The sequence below is a fragment of the Macrobrachium nipponense genome, chromosome 6 (genome assembly GCF_015104395.2).
Source record: "Macrobrachium nipponense isolate FS-2020 chromosome 6, ASM1510439v2, whole genome shotgun sequence".
NCBI lineage: Eukaryota > Metazoa > Arthropoda > Malacostraca > Decapoda > Palaemonidae > Macrobrachium > Macrobrachium nipponense.
Window position 1 is genome coordinate 46,710,747 of NC_061108.1, and position 14,139 is coordinate 46,724,885.

General features: G+C 38.8%; 1 protein-coding gene across 4 annotated transcripts in view; it reads right to left on the reverse strand.

The window, feature by feature from the left end:
• LOC135216851 (uncharacterized) overlaps nt 1–14,139 on the reverse strand; it is a 259,498-nt gene that overhangs the window by 23,966 nt on the left and 221,393 nt on the right. For 2 of the 4 annotated variants that reach the window (XR_010314940.1, XR_010314941.1), the window contains exon 4: nt 101–196. The exons of the other annotated variants lie outside the window; for them this stretch is intronic. The gene's annotated coding sequence lies outside the window, so the exon portion shown is untranslated. The remainder of the gene's footprint in view (nt 1–100; nt 197–14,139) is intronic. 4 annotated transcript variants of the gene reach the window in all.

Below are 14,139 nucleotides of genomic sequence, written 5' to 3' on the forward strand. Positions count from 1 at the left end.
AGTACTAGTTACTTTTGACAGAAATGTTTACATAATACATCAACCTTCATTGTAATCATCATCATCATCAACAGCAATAATGATACTTCAAGTAACCTACCGATAATCTACAACCATGGGTTGTCATTACTGCCACGACAACATCCACGAGACCTCAATCAAAGCCGAATAAGAACAACAACTTGAAACCACAAACCTGGAAAGAAAAAAAGGCCTCGTGAGAACATTAATCACAGCTTTACTGAAAACAAAAGACTCCCAGAGATTAGTCAATAAAACAGAAGTACAACACTCGTCATTGCATTAAGATAAATGCACATACAATTCATATTCATGAATAACACAGCTCATATTTGTACCCAATTTCACATAACGAAATAAATTTGTGGTGTTCACCGCAAAAGCCACACCTGCTCCGTAAACTATGACTGACATATGAAATAAAAGGGAGGCTCTTTTTTGGCCAACGTTGCAACTCCCCTTGAAATTCACACCTTGAATGGGGCGTCATATTTGTTCGAGATTACTGCAATGTTTACGCTAAAAGCTCGATTCATATTTGAATAAGCGATCCGAGCCGCTGATCGTACTTCAACCGCTGCTATTTCGAGTCGCCCGATATCCAAACCAACCATCTAGAAAAGATACACAGGGTCTGGAACGAGAGAGAGAGAGAGAGAGAGAGAGAGAGAGAGAGAGAGAGAGAGAGAGAGAGAGAGAGAGAGAGAGAGAGAGAGAGAGAGAGAGAGAGAGAGAGAGAGAGAGAGAGAGAAATTAAAATGGCATTGTCGGTCCAAACTCTTCACATGTCTTCTACATTCGATATCTACTCAAAGCAGCTTTGTCACGCACTCAACATGCATTAATTAAAAATGATGATGAATGTGAGTCCTCGTCTTTGCTTCTTAATGATTCTAATTCTTGTTTGTCTTTTAAAAGGATGACTATTTTACCCACTTCCATGTGCACGAAGACAAACATACAAATGTTTTAAAATGTGATATCACAGATATGAAATAAACCATTACCTATTCACTTTCATTAACCTAACCTCGACTTGCACTCGGAAAGGATGGTATGAATATCACAGCCTCTTAGAAGAAAATACAATTTTACAAACAAATGAGAATACATTGTTTATTGTACTGGTACATGTCAGTAAAGCCTTTGTGTACTTCTCCTTTTATTTTTTTTATGAAAGATAAGTTTTGGAAGGTGACGGATGGCAAAAGTGATATTCCTGTCGACACGAAAACCACCACTGACCGTCCGGAGAGAGCGAACCTCAATGGAGGCTGAGCAATCCACCGGCTAAAAGTCCTTCTCCCTTGATAATTATGAGGGTTTTCTCTCTCGTTGCCCGTCATGAGGCTCTCCTTTGGCAAGAGTAGGTAGTACTCCTGCTAACCATCAGACAGACAAACAAACAAACATACCCAAACCATAGCCACATGTCGGAGGTAACAAATAAACATGGATATACATTAGCATAAGCTTGCGCGCTAGTTCGTCAACCACGCTCTATGCGAGCTCTTTAAGAACAATGAAGTGGCAGCCGCATTTAAGCGGTGCATTTAGCACCCACCCTATTATGGTTTTAGGAGCCGAAGCCACAGCATACGTTAGGAGAGAATCACGCCACGGAGACAGCAACGTCTCGCCTACCCCCCCCCCCCCCCCCACCCCCAAAGCCCCACAATCCCCCAACACACGACACACACCAACACACCTTCCATCCTCGGCTAAGTGGTGCCTAGCCGGAGTAATTGGCTGTAGTTTGTTAATGCATAGGCCTCATATCTACCCCCCCACATTACCACTAATGACTTTAAAGAGACTGGCCTGATAAAGGCAGACATATGGGTGATGAGGGACTAGTCGCGCTCAGGATGCTAAAATATACACACAGCAATTTGCACAACCTTACACTTTGTATATATTTAGCCAAACATGTATCCATATATATTTGTATATCTACCTTCACAAGATATCTGAATTTACGAAAACTCCATACAGAGAAACGTAGACAAACGAATGCCTCAGAAAATTTAATGCTTAATGTTATTGATAAATTTTTCAAATTTATTGCGCTGTTCTAATAGTGTGTGTGAGAGAGAGAGAGAGAGAGAGAGAGAGAGAGAGAGAGAGAGAGAGAGAGAGAGAGAGAAACTACACACAACTCGTGATATTCCAAAACCTGGCAGATAATCAAAAGGCTGCATATGAATACCGCAATGGGCAATCCACTTACCGAACTCTAGCAGGTTATTAGCCTTAATCGAAACAGTACTCCGTATATAGGCTTGTATTACCCTTATAAACTAAACGAGTCACATTCGAAGTTCAATATTGGTTAGACCTTCGGAAAGATTTGAAAAAAAGATTGTGTGGAAGCAATTTTTTTTTCTTTTTTTTTTCATTTTAAAGTGAAGAATCCTGAAATAGTTTATAACCAAGAAAACTGCCAGCTTCAATTTTCCTTCACTACCATACACACCATTCATTTCCATAAATAGATTATTATATATGACGGTCATTTTTTCATGCTGAAAACTAGTTGTGCCTCGAGTTTAGGTCTCTAGACACTTTCCGTGACAAAAATCTTGATCGTTCCTATGAATCTGCTGTTACTCTGATATGCAGTTCCCACAATGTCCTCTCATTCACATACAGCTCTCACTTCAGTACTCAACCGTTCATTTGCATTTTCAGGTCTTAAAATATTAGCTTAAATAGTGATCATTACCCAACACTAAAAATCATGTCACAAAATATACAGCATTCGCTTTTAATATATATATATATATATATATATATATATATATATATATATATATATATATATATATATATATATATATATATATATATATATATATATATATATATATCTATATATATATATATATTATGTATATACACATACAATAATCATATGTCTATATACACATACCTTCATAAATTGTCATCAACGTACGAGTCAGTATGGACCAAATGTTGCACTGCAATTCTTGATCCCGTCCACTGCACTCCATTCACAGCTTGTTACATCACCTAAAACCATTCCTACTATGTCTGATCTTCGACACTTGCTCATAAGCGGAGATTCTTCCCCTTCAACTGTATACTAACTATATCGCCCAATTCTTTTCAGTCAACTGTGAACATTTTAATATCGCCTTTCTATTTCTTTCTTATCATGAAGAGGGCCTCTTAAACCATCTCCACTGATTCCCAACGGGGCTACTACAATATTTTAGATCGTCTTTTTAAGTCCTACAATTTTTCTTATGTTACAGAATGTTGTCGAACTACATATATTCTTTCCATTTGGCAATCAGGTGTCTGATTGCCAAAAAAGAATTACTGGAAATGTGAATTCTTTTCTTTGTAAAAACGCAGTTATGGCTGAGCAAAACATCCAAAGCTATTTTGTACTGATAATTTCCACAGCCTAAGCTTCTTCCAGCACGTAGCTGCCCTATCGCCTTTAATAATTGGTTATGCCTCTTACGGTATCACGATGTCACACAACCCAGTAGTTGTAAAAGTGCTCAAATCTTCTTGCCAATGGCAGGATGTTGATGCTCATAATGCAAGGGCTCCTTGGTTGATGCCACTGTCAACAGCAATACTCTTTTGCCTTCACAGTTTGCTACGATTTTTTTTCATCTGCTGCTATAATCTCGAGCTCTTACTCCTGTCTTTTATCTTCGTTTTATGTGAAGTTTAAGCACATGATGTTGCTGCTCATGATGATGATCATTTCTTTTTCTGCACCTATACATTCAAATACAATAAAAGCTAATTTTGCCAAGGAAATCATGGTACAGAAAAGTTTCTATTCCCCATTTATGCCAGTCTCCCAACGTATCTTCTTTACCATGCGGTCTGATATTCATTATTCATCATCCCTCGTCCCTGCACTGATTCTCCGCCCGCGCCACACCCCCCCGACCCTTTCCTATTTTACCGAGACCATTATTTTAATCTTCATTCATTGTGCATAAACTAATTTTACTTCAACTCTTTACCCTCTCTCATACAGTTCTCGTATTCTACCAACAAGACCCACATCCGTTTTTGCTTCTACCATTTCCTTCAATGAAGTAAAAAAGATAAAACAAAAATACCAGTAAGTAAAATTCTCTTCTCTCGGATTAGTTACATTGTGATGCCTTTGACTGAATACGTTATGGAGCACGATCCACATATGTTCACGATTTTCCTACGACTTCCACTTCTCATTTTTGTTTGCATGATCAACTTTTCCCATGGTTTTACTGGCACAGAAACACACACACATTACATAACAATAGCACACACGTAAATAACAGATAAGGCATAAATAACCAGTGTTTAGTAAAATTAAGAAAGCAGAGAGAGAGAGAGAGAGAGAGGAGAGAGAGAGAGAGAGAGAGAGAGATACTTCAGCTGAATTTCCGTTTGTCATAATCTGGCTGCGCTCGATCACCTCCCCGGACCACCTCTATTGCTTGATATCGGTCCAGTCCATCAAGATCATTTTCCACGAGACTTTCAATGTACCAAAATCCTTCGTTCATGGACACTCCTATTTGACGCAATCCGTCAGGTATCAAGGGCGAGCCATCGCTCACACATCTTACAACAATGTGGCGTCATTACGCTGTTGAAGTTTCCCGTATCGACGAATCGGTGACTAAGAATTCCCCGTGAATTTTCAATGATTACTATAGTATTAACAATATACTTGTTAATTAAACGCAAACGTAATGCTAATATTACACTATTACTCGTACTATACAATCATCATCTTATTGTTCTAGGTGCGATGAAATTGGTTACCTCAGTCGAACAGATTTTTTGTCGCCCTTTTGATAAGTTTCTAGCGGCAGTTTAGTTCATATGAGCTCATTACTTTGGCATTAGTGTTTCTTTTTTTATCTTGAATACGGTTGGTAAAAGAAAACAAAAGCGGCGAGTTAAAGAAGCCGAACCTTCTTTGGAGATCTGTATGTGAAGCAGCCGCCTCTGTAGCTGTGAAAGAAATGTGCATGCATTACACATGTTTAATCCTAAATATATGGCCAATATCATGCACATCCTACGGACGAAATATTGACTTTTCTTTGTAGCATCTGAGAGGTAGATGGCGTTTGTGCTAAAAGAGAAACTTAATACCACTAAGTAAGTCCAGGAAGATTTTTAGCTTGATAATTTTGATATTCACAGCCTTCAAGATCAATCACCAGTTTATAAAAGGACCCAACAATGAAATTAAAACTTAATCATTTCACTGATAAAATATAACATTAAATCCGAAATGAACGTCTTTCATGGTTTATAATCTTCATGGGCGAATATCTGCACAAATACAGTAAGAGAAAGCAACAGTCGTATTCCAATGTCCAAATCCTTCGAACCACTCCTGACAAATGTGAAGGAAAAGACGCAGCACCCATCCGTCAATAGCCAGTCACGATTTATCGAAGGAATCCTCTTTCCTCGGAGATCACTCCACCAAGAAGCACCTTCAGCCAGGTCATTATGGGACATGCAATTATCATAAGTCTAAGAAAGAGAAAACCAGCCATCAGAGAACAAATGGAGGCATAGAACTACCCACTGCACACAATGAGTGTAAAGAGAATTCGCTGATATCAAAATCTGATAAAGCAGGCCTTCCCAGTCTAATTAAGCTATCAATTATTACAAGCTGCCTAAGTGACCCCATTAAAACGCCCCGGTTCCAAGATTCTAAGTCTAATCTCGACATGTAAGTGCTCCCACGCCATAATCTAAATGCCTTTTCCGGAGGAGGGGGGGGGGGGGGGGTTTAAAAAAGGGAGAAAATTTAAAGTAGCTTTTTATGACAAGCGTCATCGGATTCAAGCGATTAATCAGAAATTTCATCCCCTGATCTTCAACGACAACCGAGGTTACGTAAGAGCAATTCAGAAAAAATGTGGTGAAACTTCAGCCAAACTAACTCGGGAGGTTTTTGAGGAACTAACTTCAGGTCTTCCGTCCAGAAAATTCCTGGAAACATCAGGACGAGAAAAAGCTAACTTCAGCCCTAAATGGCTTACGAGGAAGGGAAGGTCTTGAATTACACTAATGGTTCACCCTTTCTATATAAAAGAACAGCTTCAATAAGAGAGAGAGAGAGAGAGAGAGAGAGAGAGAGAGAGAGAGAGAGAGAGAGAGAGAGATTGGTTCCACCCGTCGTGAGTGGGATTACACTGTCGTGCGGTAAGATATTGTTTGCTGCAGTTACTATCAGCAGTGACATTGATATTCCACCTAACTTCGGCCAGATTGAGTAGTACTGGATCATGACTCATCCGCCAGGATATTTAGGAATTTGTTCGGTATCCGTTGATTTATGACGGCTGGATTGAGCGAAGTGGTGCTCGAAAGGTTAAAGCCCGTGAGAGCGCATGATGACTCGCACGCAATTTCGCTTGGCTTATGATGCAGAATTGGCTAGGGCATAAAGCATCTAAAACCAGTTCTAAGATTATAGTGAAAATGACGGACACAGATTGCTGTAGATCTTGGACAACGTCTTTGATTTTACAGATATATAAATTTTATTGACGTCACGTCTAGGCAGAGTGCTACTTGATTTCACCACCTTAAGTCTCGTAAAATACGCTAGATCATACACGTATTCATTTCTTTTTTACAAGAGCGCCTGGGCTACAAGTTGTCAAAGGACAATAAAATAATAAGATTGCGAGGTATAATTCAATCACATGAATATTTTGTTTGTAGAATTAATTTGACAGACTACACAATTTGAACACACCACTTTCATGCATAATTCAGCTCCTTTTAAGAGTTTCCTTTCCTGTAGCAGATTTGCACGGAAAGCAAGTTACAGTTTTCTCCTTTACAATTCTGACTTACAAATGGTAATATTTGCTATTATTCCCCTTGCTTGAAATGAAATCTTCAAGGTCTGCAAATAAAAAGGAATGGAGGCTTTCACTGTTCTTGGATGTGGTTATGCTCATTCGGAGGTCATCTGGCAATGCCCAGACTGGGTGTCTCAGTGTGGAAAGTGTGATACATGGCATGAGCTCTGAGGTGGGTAGGGTGGGTTTGGTGATTGGCTCAGATGGCATGGTGATGGTATGGAACCATAGAGCGTCAATCACTGACTGGAGTGGTGATTTCCCTGCCGTGTGACCTCCGGCGGCCATATTGAAAGGTCTCGATCCAGCTCACAGTACTATTTTACTTTTTTTTAATTTTTACTATTAATATCTTTGTCTTTTTAATATTATTATTTTTATCTTTTTTACAATTATTATCTTATTATTAATACTGCTACTATTATTTTTACTATTGTTATGGCTATCATTATTATTATTATACTGGACCCAATTTCACAGAGAAAAATTTCCTTACAAAAGCAGGTCGGCCTAAGCACTACAACCATTGTGGTCAAGGCCTAAGCATGTGCTCTAGGCTCTAAGCAGTGTCAAGCCTTAATGGTTCCTTTAAATCACAGGACTTTCTTAGCATACAGTCACAAAACACTAACTAAGCAGTAATTTAAATCACTAAACACTTACATTCACAATACACACACACTCACTAAACATGCATACTTATTATACACCCACACTCACTAAACACACATACACACTCAATAACACTTAACACTCACTGATTACTAAACACTAACTAGGCCCTCACTATACACTAAACACTCATAAAACACTAAACTCACTATACCACAAACACTCAGTAAACATTCACTGAACACTCACTTAATCCTAAACATTCATTAATCACTAAACAATCACAAAGCATTCACTAAGCACTACTATATACTACATTCACTAAGCATTCATGCATTCACTATACCAAACACTAACTAAACTAAACACTAAATGCTCATTCAAACCCCCTAAACACTCATTAAGCACTAAACAGTGAATGACCATCCACCCACCACTCATTAAACACTCAATAAACACTTACACACTAAACACTTACTAAACACTAACAATCACAAGACATATACTAATAAACACTCACTAAACATTCACTGAATACTTACTAAACATTCACACATGCACTAAACACGAAACACTAAACACTCTCGCACTAAACTTAACTAAACCCTAAACACTCACTGAATACTTACACACTAAACACTCATAAACACTAACATTCACAAAAATTAATTGAACATCCACTGAATACTTACACAATAAACATTCACTATAAACCTAAAGCCTCATTAAACACTCACTGAATACTTACACAATATACATTCAATAACATTCACAAAACACTAAACACTTGGTAAATATTCACTAAACCCTAAACTAAACATTCACTAAACACTCATAAACATTCACTAAATATATACTCGCTAAACCCTAAAAATTTGCAAACACTTACTCATTTAACATTAACGATTAAAAAAATCAGAATCGCACTAATCACCTGTTCAATTTCCAGGTTACCAAACCTTTAAATATGGCCGCAAAGTTTGCAGCGCCACCCTGGTGGAAGGTCATCAAACTACATAGTACTGGTATAGAGATCACAACTCCAGGTATATATCCTCCATATATGAAAACCAGGTTAGGGTTCTCCGTTGATAGGTTGAAATGGAAAGTAAGGATAGTGTAGGTGTGGATGCTGTTCCTGTTGTCCTGCTTTTAGTAAAGAGATAACGTAGTAACATGTGAGCACTGAGGGAAGGGGTTGTGTGAATGAGGATGATTAGATGTGGGAGGGAATCGTTGAACTGTAAGGCTGGGAGGAGGATGGAGAGGGGAGAAGAGAGTTGGGATGCAAAGGAAGGGAAAGAGGAAGGCTAAGGAGACGGAAAGAGGCGAAATTTAGCACCTCTTTGCGATGGGTAATTGGTAATTGCCAATACTAACAGGAATGTAACTGAATTTTCATAGCATAAGTTGTCTGACAGATTTTGCATGATCTCATGCTGCATCTTAAATAGACATTAAGGGAATTAGGAGGGAACCAAGGTCTCAAGAGTTAAAGGGAATGAGGAGGGAACCTTGGTGCCAGTGCCAAGAGGTAAAGAGAATGAGGAGGGAAACTGTGTGCCAAGAGATAAAGGGAATGAGGAAGGAACCTGGGTGCCAGGGTGTCAAGAGGTTAAGGGAATAAGGAAGGAACCTGGGTCCCAGGGTGTCAAAAGGTAAGGGGAATGAGGAGGAAAGGGCTTCCTAAAACTGTTCCTAACTGAACAGCGCTTTTCTGCCGAGCTTTCAGCATGACCCTTCACTCATTCAGAAAGTTTGAGATAAAATCACCTTTTCCAACATAGCTGACCCTTCGATATCTTCCAAATAATTTTGTTGATACACTTGAAGTTATATATATAATAGTCTCTAGTGTAATCTATGTGAAGATTGCGGGTACGTCAGCAAGTCATTCTTATTAGTCATTAATTATCCAAGTTAATTGTTAGTAACTTTAGCTGATTCATAAGTTATTTTAATTTGTAGTTTTAAAATGCCTAGGGGTAGTCCACTAACAAGATTCTTTTCTTTTCAAGTAATGAAGTCCCGAGTGTGCACTCTGGTCAGCCTCGGTTCATTTGAAGCAACAGAAAATGAAGAAACGTTCTAACATGACATAGAGAATGACACTCAGAAAGACCTGTCATGCAATACAAACATGAAAAGTAAGAATAGCAGAGGGAGGAATAGAAGCTGGGGTGGAGGGGTTATTACGACTCAACAAACAAATCTATAGATAGCAATAAAACTCTAACAGCACAAAGGTGCTAAAAATGAAGGTTGACCGGATCAAAGGATAGGAATCGTTATTATTTCTGTGAATCTCAACCAATAAGCTATTTCCGACGAAACCAAAAATAGAGGCGCTTTTCGCAAATCGTCACAGGACTCGAGACCACTCTCTCATGGAAGTGGTTCTACGTCAACGCTCGTCAGGCTTTCTCTCTCCGTTGGAAAAGGATCAGTTGCTACGAACAACGAAACCAAGGAAATAATAAGAAACTGTGAAAATTCATCTCGCCCAAAGGCTCGGGGTGGAAACGCGTCACTCTCCTTTTCCGATCATCAAACGTGGGTAAATCTAATTTTCAAAGAAAGTCCTCAGTCATAACCGTTCTGTTGGAAACAGATTCTCTTTGCAGATTTGTGACCTTTTTAGATCAGCTTTCCTTGGAACTGTTTTAATTACAAAACATTTTCGCGGAACTTATTTTCAGTCAACCTAAACATCTAAACATCTAGAACAGGCACCACCTCAACACAAGGGAAAGAAGGTCCACGCGCCCAACACAAATTGGAATAAATTCTTCATAAGCTCTTATTAAAAATTGTAATGCTTAAATCTAAAACGTTTTCTTTTGACTATTTATTTCAGAAAAAAAAAATCAGTTTCATTAGTAACGGAGGCTCTAAACAATGATGCCACATACAACATATAATGAATAAAACACCGAAACAACTAAAGGACCGTCTTAGGTGTTTTATATACAAACTTTCGCCAGTTATTTTCACAATACTAGTGACTGTGGAGAGAGAGAGAGAGAACAGGATCGCCTAGTTCATGATTGGTGTTACCGCAGGCGTGAACGAGTAAACTAATAACTTCCTGAACCGTTAAATGAAGTCAAGGTCGCAGGGGTTATGCACTACTGGAAGCTGTGTCAATACAAACCTATCAGAGAGAGAGAGAGAGAGAGAGAGAGAGAGAGGGCCCCTTACTGCCATCGGGATCTTATTTTACTGTAAATTACGGAACATGAAGCATACACAGCATGTATGTGTAGCATTTAATGTTTTAAAAAGATATGCATGATATTCTATCTGCCCTCGGATACTGATTTTAACACGTGATCTTCCAAGGATTTATGGTTAAACAAAATATTCAAACTAACCTTCCAACAAATGTTGCTTTCTGAACTACAGGTAACTGATTCAGGAAGATAATTGCGATTGATTAAAAGTTTAGGCTAGCATAAATCTCTAAAATATGTCATCATTAATACTAAAAATAACTAATGTATTAATTTCTTTATGAGCACACATTCATCTAGAATAATCATTATGAGAGTACAGTATTACTATAGCATTACATGTCTGTTGATGGCCCCCAACTATCTCCTCCCGACGCGCATTCAGGTTGTTGGAATATTGAGAAGAGCGCCATATGGTTCTCGTCATTCTTTCAAGTCCCTACCTCCGGCAATTTCTCCTGACAGCGTGAGTTTGAGAAACACAAATGACCCTCATGGCAGCTATTCTCGTTATAAGGGTCGTGACCTAGCTGTGTACAAATTCTACGGAATTTGGAGGCATCATTTCCCCTTTGGTAAAGTTCTTGCATAATAACACGCTAAGCTTGACAAACACAATGACACAGACAACATGTGAGAAGAAACTGACGGACAGACAGACAAGGTATACGATCTTTCTTCACGCACACCTTTGTATGCTGATCTACCTTTCTATCACATGCGAATGAAATCCTTCCAACCGTGTGGGACAAGCTGAATGTGACAGACAAGATGACGTACAAATCACCTTCACGTACATCTATGCATGATGGTCTCCGTCTGTACCAGGTTTCACTGGAATCCCTTCGCCCGTGTAGGAGGAGTTGCGACGACAAGGAGAGCGTGACAGATAACCAGACTAAGACAGACAAATCGACAAATTGCTGAAAAATACAGTCCCAACACTGTCTTGAAGGGAATATCAATTAACAAGGTCATCAATATCCAAAAGCGACAGGGACTTATTATTATTATTATTATTATTATTATTATTATTATTATTTATTGGAAGGAGACCCTCTTTCAAACAAGTTTTATTGAAAGATATTGCTGCATCAGCTGCATTCCACTTGTAAATAGTCTTCTCTATTTTTCTAACAATAGCTTTCTCTCTGCTACTACAACTGGCGAGTATTGCGCCGATATTACTCATCAGGAGGAGTCAATTTCGGGGATATTGCTTAAAATTTATTTATTTGTCACAGTACATGAACAAATAAAAAAAAAAATACAAGTCGATCTAGTGGCCAACGTTTCTCTCGGTATCATCCGAGCATGATCACGGCAGTGGATCGGAGTAGACTGTAGGTGTTGTCAAGATCTACTCAATATATAGCGGCAGGTCAGCAGGGGGTCAACCGCGAGCTGCGTTTTCATTGGCTGGTGGCGCAATGCGCTCCAGCTATTGGTTGAAAGAAGTTTTCTTCAAGACGCTTCTCGTCGTTGAAGGTTGCGCTGTTGCAGCCTAATTAATTATTATTATTATTATTATTATTATTATTATTATTATTGAGCATCATTCTACATGAAAAAGACAAAATGCGGAAAAAAAAACCTATGTCCTTCCCTCACAAAGCTGCTAGGTTGTATCTCCTAGTCTGAAACTGAGCTGTAACCTGCCTCTCGAGGACATGACCCCCTTACCGTGGTTTCTTAGTATTCCAGCAACATCCTAATGATCGTTGCTGTGGCTAGAAGTCCCGTTCGAGAGTCCTCATGAGGCTCTCAGGGGGTACTCTTATTGCTTCCAGGATGGTGAGTACTTTCAGGATGGTAAGTTCAGCTTACCAGTCTCCCCATTTCCATCTTTAGCATTTTTAGACCGTGGTATTCCTCAGTCATTTTCTCCTTTTTCTTCTCTAACTCTTGTGTTCCATCGTATGGTTCCATCTGCTTTTGAGATACTTTCCAGGTTTCTTCATTGACCAGGACTAGGTCTGGTCTTAGAGCTTGAATGAGATGGTTAGTCTTTAAATTATATTCCCAGATCACCTCGACTTCTATCTTATCCAGAATTGTTGGGGTCTATGACTGTACTATTGTCTGTACAAAATAAGCTAGAAGTGTGATGTATAATGAACGCGCATTCCAGTGTACAAAAAATTTCATATATCCGAATCCCCATACATAAGTACAAAGAAATCTTAGTACAATTGATTAACAGCAAACCAAAATCATCAAAAAGAAATAACTAATAAATTAGAAATATGTGATACAACAAACCGAAAGCTAAAATTATTCTGGGGAGAGGTGTGCCTGACTGCTGCCTTTAGCAATGCAACTCGTTGCCTGAAAACATCGGTTACACGTTAACCATTAATCGTAGGGTATTTAAATTTGGCACCCGAGATAACCCAGCAGCTGAAAATAGCTCATGCATATTCCACTCAACTAATCAAACGAAACTAAAAGGAGTGATTGTTGAGAGCCAATCAGAAGAGGCTAAGAAGGACTGCACACACACAGTAATGGCAATGAAGTAAAACAAAATGAGAAGCAGGCATTATCCTAAATGTGGTGTCACATAGGCCTATTTATTGGCTTTGCTTTGTTAATAGCGAACGGAGGAATTTCAGGGAAGCCTTAGTGGTGAGGACGGCTGAAAAGAAGACCGCCGGCATCTTCGGCAGAATGATCTAGAACGAATCCTGGGATGAAAATCAGACCTTCAAGAGAACAGTTATTCTCACACAGTTGAACAAAGGTTCAGACGCCGTGACATGTGTAAATCTTTGAAGCATTATGTGCTCTATTTTGAATTCCTAGGAAAAGGTGCGATTAAAAGCAATAGTCATTCCGCCTGCTATAAAGTTTTCAGCACCAGGATGTAGGATTACTTATTCACTGTGAATACCTGGCTTGATACAGGATACTTGACGACGGGAAAACAAGGCAGCAGACAAATTTCCTCTCAAGATCCTGCAAGCGAGAGGTTTTTCAATACAAATTTGCAAACTTGGTATTACGTTCAAGACGAGTTAATGCATATGTAACTAACAACAATGCACGCTCATTTTTTACAATCAATTTTCACTACACACCAATTTAGGTCAACGTGCTTTTGCTGGCAATATATAAAAAACTTTCAGGATACCCCAACAAAATGAGATAACAAATATAGTTTAAGGACTTACCTTTGCTAAGGAATAAAATAAAAAGTCTACATATCAAAATACAATCCACCATGTATTTCCTTCTATGTAAGAGCTTAAAAGATATTTAGTGATGAGCCCAAATACACAAGAGGTATTTACAATCGGATGATCACTTGTCTGACGTCAACAGGAAAATAGACTTAGTTAAAACATAGTGCAACCTTATTTATGAAAGCCTAAACCCTACGTAAATACTGG